We start from the raw sequence: 15,806 nt of genomic DNA on the forward strand, positions 1-15,806 counted from the left end.
AATAATGTTTAATAATTAAATATATAATAATTATAGTACCTCATAAATTCTTATTTACTCACCCTCATGTTATTAAAAACCTCTATGACATCCATTCTTCCATGGAAAACAAAGGGAAATGTTAGGCAGAATGACAGCCTCTGTTGCCATTCACTTTAATTGTAATAAAAAAATAAAAAAAATTAAAAGATGCAATGGAAGTGAATGGTGACTGAGGCTGTCCTTTTGTGTTCCACAGAAGAAACATTTGAAACAACATTAGGGTAAGTAAATGACATCAGAATTTTCAATTTTAGGTGAACTATCCTTTTAAGATAAGAAGTGCAAATTGTTTTATGGTATGTCCCTAAGTCTTTAAAGATGTAAACCATTTTTAGTCAGACTGGGTAAGAATAGTCAAAAACTAGACTAAACCTTAAAATCACTCACCTTCCCGTGCACTGGAAGTTTTTTATTTATTTTTTTCTTCAAGCAATGACTTATGGTTGAAGTCATTAGAACTCATTTAGGGGCAGTGGTGGCTGAGCAGTTAAGGCTCTGGGTTACTGACCACATGGTCAGGGGTTCAAGCCCCAGCACTGCCAAGATGCCACTGTTCAGCCCTTGACCCCAATCTATTGATCCATATCATGGCTGACTCTGCACTCTGACCCCAGCTTAGCTGGGATATGTAAAAAACAAATACATTTCACTGTATATATGCAAACATGTATGTATAATGTATGACCAAAAATAAAGGCTTCATTCTTAACCACTCCACAGATTTCATATTAGTAAACTATAGTTTTGGCAAGTCGTTTAGGACATCTTCTTTGTGCATGACACGAGTAATTTTTCCAACAATTGTTTACAGACAGATTGTTTCACTTTTAATTGACTATATCACAATACCTGTGGGTCAGAGGTTTACATACACTAAGTTAACTGTGCCTTTTAAGCAGCTTGGAAAATTCCAGAAAATTATGTCAAGCCTTTAGACAATTAGCCAATTAGCTTCTGATAGGCTAATTGGCTAATTGGAGGTGTACCTGTGGATGTATTTTAAGGCCTACCTTCAAACTCAGTGCCTCTTTGCTTGACATCATGGGAAAACGGAGTAATTAACAAATTGTTCACGGAGCAATTAACAAACACCTGAAGGTATCAAGTTCATCTGTACAAACAATAGTATGCAAGTATAAACCACATGGGACCACGCAGCCAGCATACTGCTCAGGAAGGAGATGCATTTTGTCTCCAAGAGATGAATGTAGTTTGGTGCGAAAAGTGCAAATCAATCCCAGAACAACAGCAAAGGTCCTTGTGAAGTTGCTGGAGGAAACAGGTAGACATGTATCTGTATAAACGAGTCCTATATCGACATAATCTGAAAGTCTGCTCAGCAAGGAAGAAGCCAGTGCTCCAAAACCACCATAAAAAAAGCCAGAATATAGTTTGCAAGTGCACATGGGAATGCAGATCTTACTTTTTGGAGAAATGTCTGATGACATAAACTGTACTGTTTGGCCATAATGACCATTGTTATGTTTAGAGGAAAAAGGGGTAAGGATTGCACGCCAAAGGACACCATCCCAACCGTGAAGCATGGGGTTGGCAGCATCATGTTGTGGGGGTGCTTTGCTGCAGGAGGGATTGGTGCACTTCACAAAATAGAATTAAAATAGTCATTTTATTTTAAGACATCCTCACTATGCAAAATATTTCACAAGTGCCTAAAACTTTTGCACAGTACTGCGTGTGCATGTGTGTGTATGTGTATATATATATATATATATATATATATATATATGTTACAAACTAAAGCAGTTACAATAAAACTAAAAAAAAAAAAAAAAATTACAATTTATAAAACAGCAAAATGCTGTTAATTAGTTTCAGCAATATTTGAAATGCTGGAAGCACTCCCTCATCCACTCCTGTGCCTTTTATACTTTCACCAGATCATTTTTTACTGCCCACAATATCCTGTAGTCTGATTTTACCCTTTTTAGCGTTCTTTTGTTTCGAGGTCAAAAAGACATACTTCCTTGTCTAATACATTCAAGTCTCCTAGTATAATGCACACAAGCGCTATATAACTTTCCAGTTTTAATACATATTCATTGTATTGTATTATTGTATTGTGTACAGCGTGTACACTGAGCACTTTATTAGAAACACTATAATAATACTGGATAGGGCCTCCCTTTGCTCTTCGTAGCATGGATGGAGATTCTGGTCCATGTTGACATGATTGCATCATGCAGTTTCTGCAGATGTGTGCTCATTCATCTCCTGTTGTACCATATCACTAGGGTGTTCTATTGGATTCAGATCCAGTGATTGGGAAGGCCACCGAAGAACAGTGAACTCATTGTCATGTTCATGAAACCAGAAAAGACTTTTGCCCTGATGACTTATCCTTTGTAGCATGATGCATTATCATGCTGGAAGTAGCCATTAGAAGATGGGAAAATTGTGGTCATGAAGGGATGCACATGGTCAACAACATTCCTCAAATAGGCTGTGGCATTCAAGCTATGATTGATTGGTATTAATGGGCTCAAAGTGTGCACCAGCTTGGACTGTTGACACAAGGCAGGTTGGGTCCATGGATTCATGCTGTTGGTGCCAAATTATGACCCTACCATCTGTGTGTCTCAGCAGAAATCGAGATTCATCAGACCAGGCTAGGTTTTTCCAGTCTTCAACTGTCCATTGTTAGTGAACCGGTGCCCACTGCAACCTCAGCTTTCTGTTCTCGGCTGACATAAGTGAAAACCCCATGTAGTCTACTACTGTTATAGCCCATCCGCCTCAAGGTTTGACATGTTGTACATTCTGAGATGCTATTCTGCTCACTACAATTGTACAGAGTGGTTATCTGAATTACCGTAAACTTTCTGTCAGCTCGAACCAATATGGCCATTCTCCATTGACATCTCTCTTTAACAAGGCATTTCTGTTTGCAGAAGTGCCGCTCACTGGATGTTTTTTGTTTTTGGCACAATTCTGAGTAAACTCTAGAGACTGTTGTGTGTGAAAATCCCAGGAGATCAGCAATTACAGAATGTGGCAGCGGGGGCGTGGTCAAGCGTCCGTCTGGAGAGAGAGAAAGCGGTAAGTGCGTTTGCACCTGAGCTAGATTTTGTTTAACACCTGTCTTTAATTCCAGTGAGCATGGGGAGAGTGGCATATAAACAGCCACACCACCAGCAGCAGAGAGAGAGAGTCTGGCACAAGGAAGGCCACGGTGCTACAGAAGCTGTTGCGCTTAATCTATTGTGCTTGTGAAACTGATGAGTTTGTGAAACTGTAAAGCACTGAGGTGGCTGATTAAAACTCTTACCTGAACCTGGAAACCCCACTTCCCTGTGTTCTCCTTCCCTTCTGCCTGTGAAGCAGTGTACATAAAAATACTCAAACCAGCCTGTCTGGCATCAAAAGTCATGCCATGGTCGAAATCACTAAGATCACGTTTTTTCCCATTCTGATGGTTGATGTGAACATAAACTGAAGCTCCTGACCCATATCTGCAGGATGTTATACATTGCACTGCTGCCACAGGATTGGCTGATTAGATAAATGTGTGAATAAGTAGGTATACAAGTGTTCCTAATAAAGTGCTTAGTGAGTGTCTAAAATGTAAAAGCACCGTTATCGACCACCAAAGTCCTTTTCAAGGCAAGTCAGTCAATTCAGTGGCCATCTTTGGAATGCTCCTGGGCAGCTATTTGGATGGACACAAATGGCATAAAAGTACAGCTCCTATCCACTAGAATAGGGAATGAACAAAATCTCCAAAACGGTTGGTCAAGATTACGATCAAAGAAGATATTTAAAATCAGCATTCAAATCTAACAACAGTGGTACCATACATTTTGCTTCCTTAGCTTTGGTCACGCAAACATTTATTTTATTTTTTTCAGGCTGGTACAGCTAATGTGCATAAGCGTTCCTGAGTTGACTGACAAACCATATACAGTTGAAGTCAGGAGTTTACATACACCTAGGTTGAAGTCATTAAAACTCATTTTTAACCAATTTCATATTAACAAACTATAGTTTTGGCAAGTCGTTTAGGACATCTACTTTGTGCATGACACAAGTACTTTTTCCAACAACGGTTTACAGACAGATTATTTCAGTTTTAATTGACTATATCACAATTCCAGTGGGTCAGAACTTTACATACACTAAGTTAACTGTGCCTTTAAGCAGCTTGGAAAATTCCAGAAAATAAGACAATTAGCTTCTGATAGGAGGTGTACTGACCTGTGGATGTATTTTAAGGCCTACCTTCAAACTCAGTGCCTCTTTGCTTGACATCATGGAAAAATCAAAAGAAATCAGCCAAAACCTCAGAAAAAAATGTGTGGACCTCCACAAGCCTGGTTCATCCTTGGGAGCAATTTCCAAATGCCTGAAGGTACATCATTCATCTGTACAAACAATAGTACACAAGTATAAACACCATGGGACCACACAGCCATCATACCGCTCAGGAAGGAGACATATTCTGTCTCCTAGAGATTAACATAGTTTGGTGCGAAATGTGCTAATCAATCTCAGAACAACAGCAAAGGACCTTGTGAAGATGCTGGAGGAAACAGGTAGACAAGTATCTATATCCACAGTAAAACAAGTCCTATATCAACATAACCTGAAAGTCTGCTCAGCAAGGAAGAAGCCACTGTTCCAAAACCACCATAAAAAAGCCAGAATACAGTTTGCATGTGCACATGGAGACAAAGATCTTACTTTTTGGAGAAATGTCCTCTGGTCTGATGAAACAAAATTTGAAGTGTTTGGCCATAATGACCATCATTATGTTTGGAGGAAAAAGGGTGAGACTTGCAAGCTGAAGAACACCATCCCAACCATAAAGCAATATGTTGTGGGGGTGCTGTGCTGCAGGAGGGACTGGTGCGCTTCACAAAATAGAATGCATCATGAGGAAGGAAAATTATGTGGATATATTGAAGCAACATCTCAAGACATTAGCCAGGAAGTTAAAGCCCGGTCGCAAATGGGTCTTCCAAATGGACAGTGACCCCAAGCATACCTCCAAAGTTGTGGCAAAATGGCTTAAGGACAACAAAGGCAAGGTATTGGAGTGGTCATCACAAAGCCCTGACCTCAATCCAAAAATTTGTGGTCAGAACCTTCATTTTTTCACATTTTGTTTATTGCAGCCTTATGCTAATATGCTTTAAATTATATTTTTACATCAGTCTACACTCCATGCCCCATAATGACAAAGCAAAAACCAGATTTTTGATACCTTTGCAAATTTATTAAAAAGAAAATACTGAAATATCACATTGACATAAGGGTTCAGACCTTTTGCTATGGCACTTGAAATTTAGCTCAGGTGCATCCCATTTCTCTGGATCATCTTTGAGATGTTTCTACACTTTGATTGGAGTCCACCTGTGTCAAATTCAATTGATTGGACATGATTTGGAAAGGCACACACATGTCTATATAAGGTCTCACAGCTGAAAATGCATATCAGAGTAAAAACCAATCCATGAGGTCAAAGGAACTGCCTGCAGAGCTCAAAGACATAATTGTGTCGAGGCACAGATCTGGGGAAGGCTACAACATTTCTTTGGTTTCATTGAAGGTTTCCAAGAGCACAGTGGCCTCCATAATTCTTAAATGGAAGAAGTTTGGAACAACCAGGACTCTTCCTAGAGCTGGCCGCCCGGCCAAACCGAGCAATCGGGGGAGAAGGGCCTTGGTAAGAGAGGTGACCAAGAACCCGATGGTCACTCTGGTTGATGAAACTTCCATCAGTAATGACCAGCAGAGGAATATCTCAGTCATAGCCTTGTCTGTGCAAATCTTCACTATTCCCACTCTGGTATGATTAGTAGAGTCATGTTTGTGTAGCATATTTATGCAATCCATTATATAGCCCAACACATTTTTCCTAATCTCAAAAAAGGGATACATTGATGTATCATGTACTGGCACTCATACTTTTTGAAAGGCTTCGATGCCATATGACATACAGTGAGGTTCAAAATTTCTAACTTAAGCCAGGAAGTAAACCAAGTATTAGGACTTTGAAAAATTTAAAACAAAGAAATTGTACAGTAAAATGAATATAAAATATTTACTATTTCTAGGTCACTAATTAAAATCATGTAAGTTAAATGTGTCATTAAATGTGATATTGACCATGGTACGGTCTTTTTACAATAATTTTCACACATTTCTCAATACTGAGAACACATATTCAAGACTCTTCATATGTATCAGTAAACTAATCTGAAAGACACTGCAGTGAGCTTCATTTGTACTGCAGTTCTGTACTGAAGAATAAAAAAGAAAACAAGTTCGACAGCTGAAGACTGATGCAGCAGTTTTGCTTTACTGTATCAGATTTATTACCATCTAATAACAAGAGGCCATCTTTGTACTGTAATATCTCAGGCCAGGCAGTTGATAGAGGAGGGCAATGTCATAAAGGTGATCATAGACACAGTGATGGAGATGATGAGGGAACATCTGGACACCAGCCACCGCTTTCACTTTCAGGGCTACAACTCCGACAAGTTCTTATGGGTTCAAGTTAGCTTCCATGACCTCAGGTAAACACCATAGTCGCCACACGCAAGACAGCATTGAAGGTGATGAGTGTAATTAATGTGGCACTATTAAAACATGACTCTGTTTGTTTGAGCATCACAACATAGCAGTGTTGTTTCAACCAGTCATGTGAGTTTAAGGTAGGACTATGTGGTCATTCAACCAATGGCAGACAAGGGAAATGTTCAGGAAGCATCTTTGAAAACAAACATTATTTTTTGCTAGTGACGCTAAAATTACAACATTAATTGATGTAAAATAAAAATGGTTGTTTTTCTCTCTGCAAGTTGGATTAATACCAGTTGTTTATCTTTCATGATATCAGGTTCATTCTAATCAGTAAGCCCTCAGTATGGACTGAAGAACTGAGGGCGAAGTTCCTAGAAGGCTTTCGTGTCTTTCTAGGTTTCCTTCGCTGTATGCAGGTAATGCTGTCTCTCAGACTTTTTAGTTCACTCTGTGTTCTCATTATCCATGTCCACTTGTGTGTTTGTAAACATAACAGTAATTGGGTTTGCCACTTAAGTGAATAACTCTTCACTGATGGCAGGGGATGGTGGAGGTGAAGAGGCAGTTTGGTCAACACGTTGAGGTGGAGCCAGAGTGGGAGGCGGGGTTTACCCTTCAGATGCAGCTACGACACATTCTGGCCATGTTTCAGGACTGGTGTTCTTCTGACGTGAGTCTCAGCTAGCCAGAAACCTTGTTTTTCTTTTCAAACAGATTTTTAAGGGAATAAACTGTTGTACACTTACAAACTAGTGCTGAATCGATTCCTCAAGTTACTTTATTGCAAAATATCCTGGATTGTCTTTTTCTTCTTTAATTAATATATAGTGCAGGCTCCGGTTGCAAGAAAACCTTAAGTTAAGCAAAGCCTTAGTGACAATACACTGTGGTGGAGTGTGCAAGAGACAAACACAGTTGGTGTGACGTCAGGCCACAAAAAGGCATTTATTTGAAATAAAAATAACAGAAAATGTGGAATAAACGTGTCCATCGGGGAAAGTGCCCAACATAAAGGGGCATTTGCTATGTGAAGGCAGCAGTGAAGCAAGGGCAATGTCCAGGTATAATGGGCGGGGTCCGTCAGCCTGGCCTGTCAACCACAACACGTGCTCCAGTTCCCGGCATTGCATCTCATTTGTGACGGACCCAATCTCTCTGTTCCTGGACCTGCAAGGACGCCAGCGTGAATGAGACCAGTCCCTCGAGGAGAGGCACGTTCATTTTTTAAAAGCAGCAGTGATGAAACTTTCCATTAACAACAGGTGAGCCTCATCACACCGTGCCAAACAGGGAATAATCACTGCGCCCCTCCTCTCTCCTGCCCACTCTAGTTGTGAGCCTGGATGAAGAACAGCTCTCTGAAGAGGCAGGTGATAATGGTACAAGGGGTTTCTTGCAACTTGGTCCAGAGTTCTTGAAGTCATGAAAAACCTGGAAATGAAAAGGAATTTTAAAATTGTGATTTCCAAGCCTAGAAAAGTCATAAATAACTTATGTAAATCAATTTAAAATAAAAAAATAAAAATTGTAGTTATGCTCACCTATAAAATATCTCAATGGCAAGAAATGGCTCTTTGTGGGTGCAGTCTCTTTAAATATATATATATTTTTAAATCCTCATCCAGTAATGATGCAAAAGAAAAACTGGAAAAGTAATGGAAGTTCTCTGGTCAAGAGGTGTAGGGAACCCTGAGAGTAAGGGTGGAACAGAAGCTTTAAAAATCACAAGATCACAAAATTTCACAACATTAAGGGGATTGAACAATTTTATAAAAAAAAAATTGTTCCTTTATTCACTCATGTTATTCAAAACCCCTGTTACTTTCATTCTTCTGTTTAACATTAAACAAGATGTTGGGGACGGACAGCCTCAATAACCATTCACTTTTATTGAATGGAAAGTCAAAATTCTTAAAAAGTTCTTCTTTAGTGTTGCACTGAAGAAAGACGTACAGGTTTAGAACAATATGAGGGTGAGTACATGGTGAGAGAATACACATTTAGTGGTGAACTATCTCTTTTAACTACATGTTAAAGGGATATAGTAAATACCTGACTAGTAATTTTACTGTAAAATGCTTTGATCAAGCACTTGAGAACAATCGATCACGGTCTACTTCTAAAGCCATTACTATTACTTCACTGTTTAGCTTACAGATTTTATTTAAGCACTTGTTAATGAATGACCTGGATATGTGACAGTTTGTGGACATGTGTTTTTTACTTACAGGAAAGGGTTCTGCTGTTGGCATTTCAGGAGTGTCCTAGAGCACTAATGTCTTGCACCAACCAGCCCTTCCGCAGCGAGCCAACAGACAGCTACATGTGTAAGCAAATCCTCCACACACGGCCTTACAAAGTCTCCCAGGAGTCATGTCCATCCACATTCCTCTCTCTAGACTCCAGGCTGGTTGACAGAATAGCAGCACAAGTCTAATACTAATTCCGGGGTTCTAAGCAGGGTTGGGTAGTAACGGAATACATGTAACAGGATTATGTTTTTAAAATACAAAATATAAGGAACTGTATTCCACTACAATTACAATTTAAATAATCGGTAATTAGAATACAGTTACATTCAAAAAGTATTTTGATTACTGAAGAGATTACTTTGCATTTTATTGTCATTTGTTTCATTTAATATTTAGTCCTTTCTTGATAATAATTTTTGTATTGTTTTCCTGTAAAAATATCTAAAAATCCATAAAACGAGATCAATTTGATTTAACTTGTTTTAGAAACAACACTGCATAAGATATTTAGGTTTTTCAGAGAATGTATTTTAAACATGTGTATTTTGTCTTACAGTACTGGCAGAGTTTTTAGTCAAAACAAGTGAAAAAATCTACCAGCGCTGAAGAAGTAATCCAAAGAATTTAGAATTTAGAACGTTACTGACCTTGAGTAATCTAACAGAATACGTTACAAATTACATTTTACAGCATGTATTCTGTAATCTGCAGTGGAATACATTTCAAAAGTAACCCTCCCAACCCTGGTTCTAAGTGCTAACGCTTAAAGGAATATTCCGTATTAAATACAACTCTAACATAGGGCTGTCATTTTAAAGCGTTAATTCAGTGCGATTTATTATATTAAAAATTCTGCATTAAAAAATTAACGCAGTTAATCGTGTCCCGGACTGTAGTAAGGAATATTTTGACCATCGGAGCATTTCAAGCTTGAAGTACCACCTGTTTTCAGCAGGGGGCAGTAAGCGAAAATCCAACTATATAGACAACTCGCAGCTTTATAGGGCAAACTGCATTCAGGCCTGCTTGAAATCAGTGAAAGCACAAGGATGCAGTTTTGTGTTCAAACACAGCTGGACAGAGTGCAACTCCGAATACATGGGGTCCCAAGTAGAGCCCGACCGATATGGGATTTTTGAGACCGATACTGATACCGATTTTAGAGAGGGAAAATTCACTGATTACCGATATGGTGGCCGATATATTTATGGAATGAAAACAGACCTTTTCTATGTGGATTTTACACAGATTTTGCACCGATATGACTATGCAAAGGTACTCAGAAGGCTGCTTTCTTAAATATTTTTATCAAAGAATATTTGACATTATTATTATTATACATTGTCAACAAATTCTAGAAATGAACACTGAGAAAATAAAGAATAAATAAAAATACAATAAATAGCTTAATAAACATCAGTACTGTATGTTTAGTATAAGTCAATTGCTGACCATTTAAATAAAGAATAAATAAAAATACAATAAATAGCTAAATAAACATCAGTACTGTATGTTTAGTAGCAGTCAAATGCTGACCATTAAAATAAAGAATAAATAAAATAAAATAAATAGCAAAATAAACATCAGTGCTGTATGTTTAGTATCAGTCAAATGCTGACTCTGGGGGAGTGGGTGGAGCCACAGGAAGAATATAGTCTCTGGTGGAGGAGTCTTGGAAGACTCTGGGGGCAGAGCCATAGAAGTCGGAGCCGTGGGAGGCACGAGGGCCAAGCTGTGGAAGGTGGAGCCATGGGAGGCTTGAGACAAAGAGTCCTGGATGAATGGGAAATGACCTCCATGGTCACAAAAATGGGAAGAGACTCGGGAACGACCTCCGTGTTTGTGGGCATGGGCAGAGACTCGGAAACGATCTCCATGGTCATGAACATGGGATAAGACTCAGGAACGACCTCCGTAGTCGTGTGCATGAGAAGAGACTTGGGAACGACCTCCGTGTTCGTGGGCATGGGCAGAGACTCGGGAATGACCTCCGTGGTCGTGGGCATGGGCAGAGACTCGGGAAAGACCTCCGTGGTCGTGGCATGGGCAGAGACTCGGGAACGACCTCCGTGGTCGTGGGCATGGGCAGAGACTCGGGAACGACCTCCGTGGTCGTGGGCATGGGCAGAGACTCGGAAACGACCTCAGTGGTCGTGGGCATGGGCAGAGACTCTGGAATGACCTCAGTGGTCGTGGGCATGGGCAGAGACTCAGGAACGACCTCAGTGGTCATGGGCATGGGCAGAGACTCGGAAATGACCTCCGTGGTCATGAACATGGGATGAGACTCGGGAACGACCTCCATGGTCATGGGCATGGGAAGAGACTCGGGAATGACCTCTGTGGTCATAGGAGGAGACTCGGAAACGACCTCCGTGGAATGACCTTTGTGGTCGTGGGCATGGGAGGAGACTCGGAAACGACCTCTGTGGTCGTGTACATGAGAAGAGACTTGGGAACGGAAACTTTTTTTCTCTTCCTCCTCCTCTGGATGTCCGAAGTTGGCAACGCTGGCTCTGGGATGTGCGAAGCTGGCAACGCTGGCTCTGAGATGGGCGAGGCTGGCAACGCTGGCTCTGGGACGGACGAGGCTGGCAACGCTGGCTCTGGGATGGACGAGGCTGGCAACGCTGGCTCTGGGACGGATGAGGCTGGCAACTCGTTGGCCGTGGCAGGCGTGGGCATTGGCTCGTTGACCGTGGCAGGCGTGGGCGCAGACAATTTTTGAGGTAGGGTCTTCATGGACCTACACACCAACATCAGTGGCAGATCATACAACTTGGAGACAGGGGCTGTGGAAGGCTTTGAGACAGGGGCCGTGGAAGGCTTCGAGACAGGGGCCGTGGAAGGCTTCGAGACAGGGGCCGTGGACGCAGGTTTTAGCCCGGGGTTCCCACCATAATCCACTGTATAAGGGGAACCGCTATGTTCCAGAACGTTCTCCACATAATCGCTGAAAGTCCAGTGAGGATCAGCCGGAGGCATAAATTCTCTCAGTGCGCTATTCAGACCGGCCCGGAAGAAAACCACCAGAGAGCGGTCTGGATAGTGCACTACATTTGCCAGCTCTAAAAACTCACGGCCGTGATCCTCAACTGGACGGTCCCCTTGCTGAAGGAGTAGAATCCTGATGGCTGCTAGATCCATTTCTAGGTCAGTCTTTCTGTGACAAGACAGGAGAGGAATGAGGATCTAAATGCAGCCTTTTTAATAAAATAAAGGTAAACCAGGTAACTCAGAACATAATGGAACAAAACAGAGGGAACAAAGGACAGCACAATACAGATGCAGACTGACAAAAAACCAGGGGAAAACAAGGGCTTAAATACACAAGGAAAAACAAGGGAACGAGGAACACCTGGTGAAACAATCAGGGGAAAACCAATCATGAAAAGAAACTACAAAACTAACAGGAAACAGGAACAGGGAACTAAACCAGAATTTCAACATAAAAGACAATACAAACAACAGGGCATGTGTGACACATGTTTTTCCTTTGTTGTAACAAATGGTGGGCCATAATTCTGTCCACAGAACTTAAGTTCTATTTTACCCTGGAATATTCCTTTAAAAATGACACAGAAAGTTATTGACACTTAGTTAACTTCTGTGACCCCTAAAATGTTCCTTTTTTAACTTTGCAAGTGCTGCAATACATCCTAAACATTTGTTCATTTCCATACTCAATTTCCATTGATTTTGTTGGCACCTTGGGTCCCACCTATTTTGCTAACACCCATAGCTATACTGTGTATGTCCTGTTTTTGAAAACATGCTTGTTTTATTGCATTCACTATCAGTGAAGAAAAGTTTTTTTTCCAAAAAACATGAAACAGTTTTTTTAATTCATTTTTAATTATTCATAGAATAAAAATACAAACTTAAAATGTATGTGACAAAATCTACTATACAGTTTACTGTTTACACAGTAAACAGTCAAGCATAGCCAATTTTTGCAGGTCTGTGGCTGCTTTTAACCCCAGTCTATGTCTGCTTTCAGGTTTATATGTGCTCTTGTGTCAGCTCGAAGCAGTCGTATATCTCCCTGACTTTGTGGATCCTGTGAGTATATAATCAATTAATAAAATGTGTAATATATGAAGTTCTAGCTCTGAGGTATACAGTGGTGTTTGTGTTGTAGGCACAGCTGAATTTCACAGAGCTAGCAGAGCAGCCACTGCGCTGTGTGGTGCTGTCAGCTCAGGTGTGTGCTGACATGTGGCGCAGAAACGGCCTGTCACTCGCCAGACAGGTGAGAATTCCACATTTATCATTAGGCAGACAATATGCTGAGTGAAAATAGTTTTGGCAACCTGATCGAATTGTTTGGCTTGTTAACTATTTACAAACTGTACAAAGGATCATCACGGTTTGGTATTTCAAAATTGGTATGAAGTTCTGTATTGTTTCGGTTTAAAATCTTTTTATGTAAATGTGGACTTTTGTAAATAGGTCTTTAATGATTTAGAATTGCAGTCTATAACACTTTGTGTTGCATTATTGATGTGTTATTACCTTTTGCTGATGTTTGTTTGCCTTTTGCTACTGTTGTTAAATGTATTACTATCAGGATGTTAAGTACAGGGATGAAATGTTTGATAAGGATGTTATCATACTGCAGGTATGTACCATAAATAATAATAATGATAAAACAAATATTATAATTACTGGGTAAGTATAAAAATATACAATCATTGAGCACTTTATTAGGTTGTGCATTCTGAGATGCTATTCTGCTCACTAAAGTTTTACAGAGGGGTTATCAGAGTTACCGTAGCCTTTCTGTCAGCTTGAACCAGTCTGGCCATTCTTCGTTGACCTCTCTCATCAGCAAGGCGTTTCTGTCCACAGAACTGCCGCTCACTGGATGTTTTTTGATTTTTGCACCATTCTGAGTAAATTTTAGAGATTGTTGTGTGTGAAAATCCCAATTCAGCAATCAGCAATTACAGAAATATTCAAACCAGTCCATCTGGCACCAGAATTCATGCCACTGTTGAAATCACTGAGATACATTTTTTCCCCATTCTGATAGTTAATGTGAACATTAACTGAAGCTCCTGACCCATATCTGAATGATTTTATGCATTGTACTGCTGCCAGACGATTGGCTGATTAGATAATTGCATGAATAAGTAGGTGTACAGGTGTACCTAATAAAGTGGTCACTGAGTGCACTTTACATATACATGCTCATTCTTTTGAGATTTGAGCTTTTCGATATTTTCAATGGTAACTGCTCCAGTAAAGATCAGGTCAGTAAAACTGTTCTTCCTCCTCCTGACTGGTGTACCATGCCTGCTCATTTCTGTCAAATTTTGGGAGTCAACACTAATGTTGACGAGTTAACAAAAAAGTAAATAAAAAGAGTAGTGTCACTACTAACTACAGTTTTCAATAACATGACAGCTTATTACTGGAAATGCTACACTATTTCGAAAACTGTCGTTTTCCAGTATGTAGAAATGAAGTGCAAAAAAGTGCTTTGTCACTGCTGTTTTGTATAGGGCACAGCCTTACAACCATACAAACCGACTGAGCAATAAGCAGACTCTTTCAAATCTGATTCATTTTAGCGAATTTGTTCATTTGGACTTTTCATTTCCATGAACCAGTTCAAAAAATTATTTTCGAAGTCGTTACTCAGTAGTGTTCCCAGAAGCCACTACTCTGGATTTGTGTCATCTTTGTTGTAGCAAAATTACATTTATTAAAGTAAAATATTGCTGTTTATCACTGTTTTTGATTTAGTATGAAAAGTTGGGTGTTTATTTTTAGTTTTAGTAGTTGTATTATTCATTGTATTATTCAATAAGTCACCCTTATTGAGATCCCAAAAATGAGATCCTGAAATTGCATAATTAAAAAGATATTGCTGATTTAAATAGTTTTAGTGTGGTAGCTACTTTTTGTCAGTAGCTTGTACCCCTGATGTCATCAGTGGATTGATATTTGGGTGATTTTGATTGGTTTCTTTGCTTCGTCCCCACACAGGAAGTGATAAAACAGTGGAATAGGTTAACAGAGGAGATGCTGTACCTCATAATCATCATTGTAGGCAAGTCCTCATATCCTGACCACAAGAAAAACAATCTATTCATACTGAATATTGTTTCTTCTTCAAGTTTTTCCATTCTCATTTGATAAATTTTTGTTTTTGGGTGATCGTTACAGTTTGTCAATTAAGCCTCAAGTAAAATGGCAACCATTTTCGGCCTTTTGTTTAGTTAATTCATGTCACACTAATTGTTTTATTAAAGTTGTTTGACTGAAGATACTCCCTTTATGATTTTACCTTTCATATACTGTATATTTTCTATGGGAAATAAGCAGGTGAGCGGTATGTACCTGGAATCAGTGATGTGACTAAGGAGGACGTGACTATGAGTGAGGTCATCCATCTGCTGTGTATAGAACCCATGGCTCATAGCAGTCTGATCAAAAACCTGCCTGAATATGTAAGGTGACAGACTTTTGAATTATTGAAGATTGTTTACCCGATTTGCTGTCTGATTCAATTTTATTGCATCTTTTTTTTTCATACATTAAAAGTAAATGTTGACTGAGGTAATTATTATTATTATTTTATTTTCTTGCATCACAGGGAAGCCATGAAACAGGGCTTGAAACCTTCATCTCTAAGGTTGCCACCTTCAAGTGAGTACATTTTAGAAAGTGTTTGGTTGTTTATTCCAGTTATGAACATTGAAATCTCTATATAAGCGCAATGAACGAGTTTGTTTAAATTAAGCATATTCCAAACATCGGCTCTTTGTTAATCTTCGCCTAGGAAACCAGGAGTGTCCGGCCATGGCTTGTATGAACTGAAGAAGGAATATTTCAAAGAGTTGAACCCCTTCTTCTATCTTTATTCCAGACCAAAGCATAGTAAGGTACATGACGCATCTGTAAATCTCATTACAAAAACTCAGAATCTCGCTCTGCCAGTTATACCTGAAGTCTCTT

General features: G+C 39.7%; 1 pseudogene; it reads left to right on the plus strand.

Moving 5' to 3' along the window:
* The first annotated feature begins 5,749 nt into the window (after positions 1–5,749).
* The window catches only part of LOC127411109 (E3 ubiquitin-protein ligase UBR1-like), a 43,194-nt pseudogene continuing 33,137 nt past the window's right edge, over positions 5,750–15,806 (plus strand).

Source organism: Myxocyprinus asiaticus, chromosome 20, assembly GCF_019703515.2.
Source record: "Myxocyprinus asiaticus isolate MX2 ecotype Aquarium Trade chromosome 20, UBuf_Myxa_2, whole genome shotgun sequence".
Classification (NCBI taxonomy): domain Eukaryota; kingdom Metazoa; phylum Chordata; class Actinopteri; order Cypriniformes; family Catostomidae; genus Myxocyprinus; species Myxocyprinus asiaticus.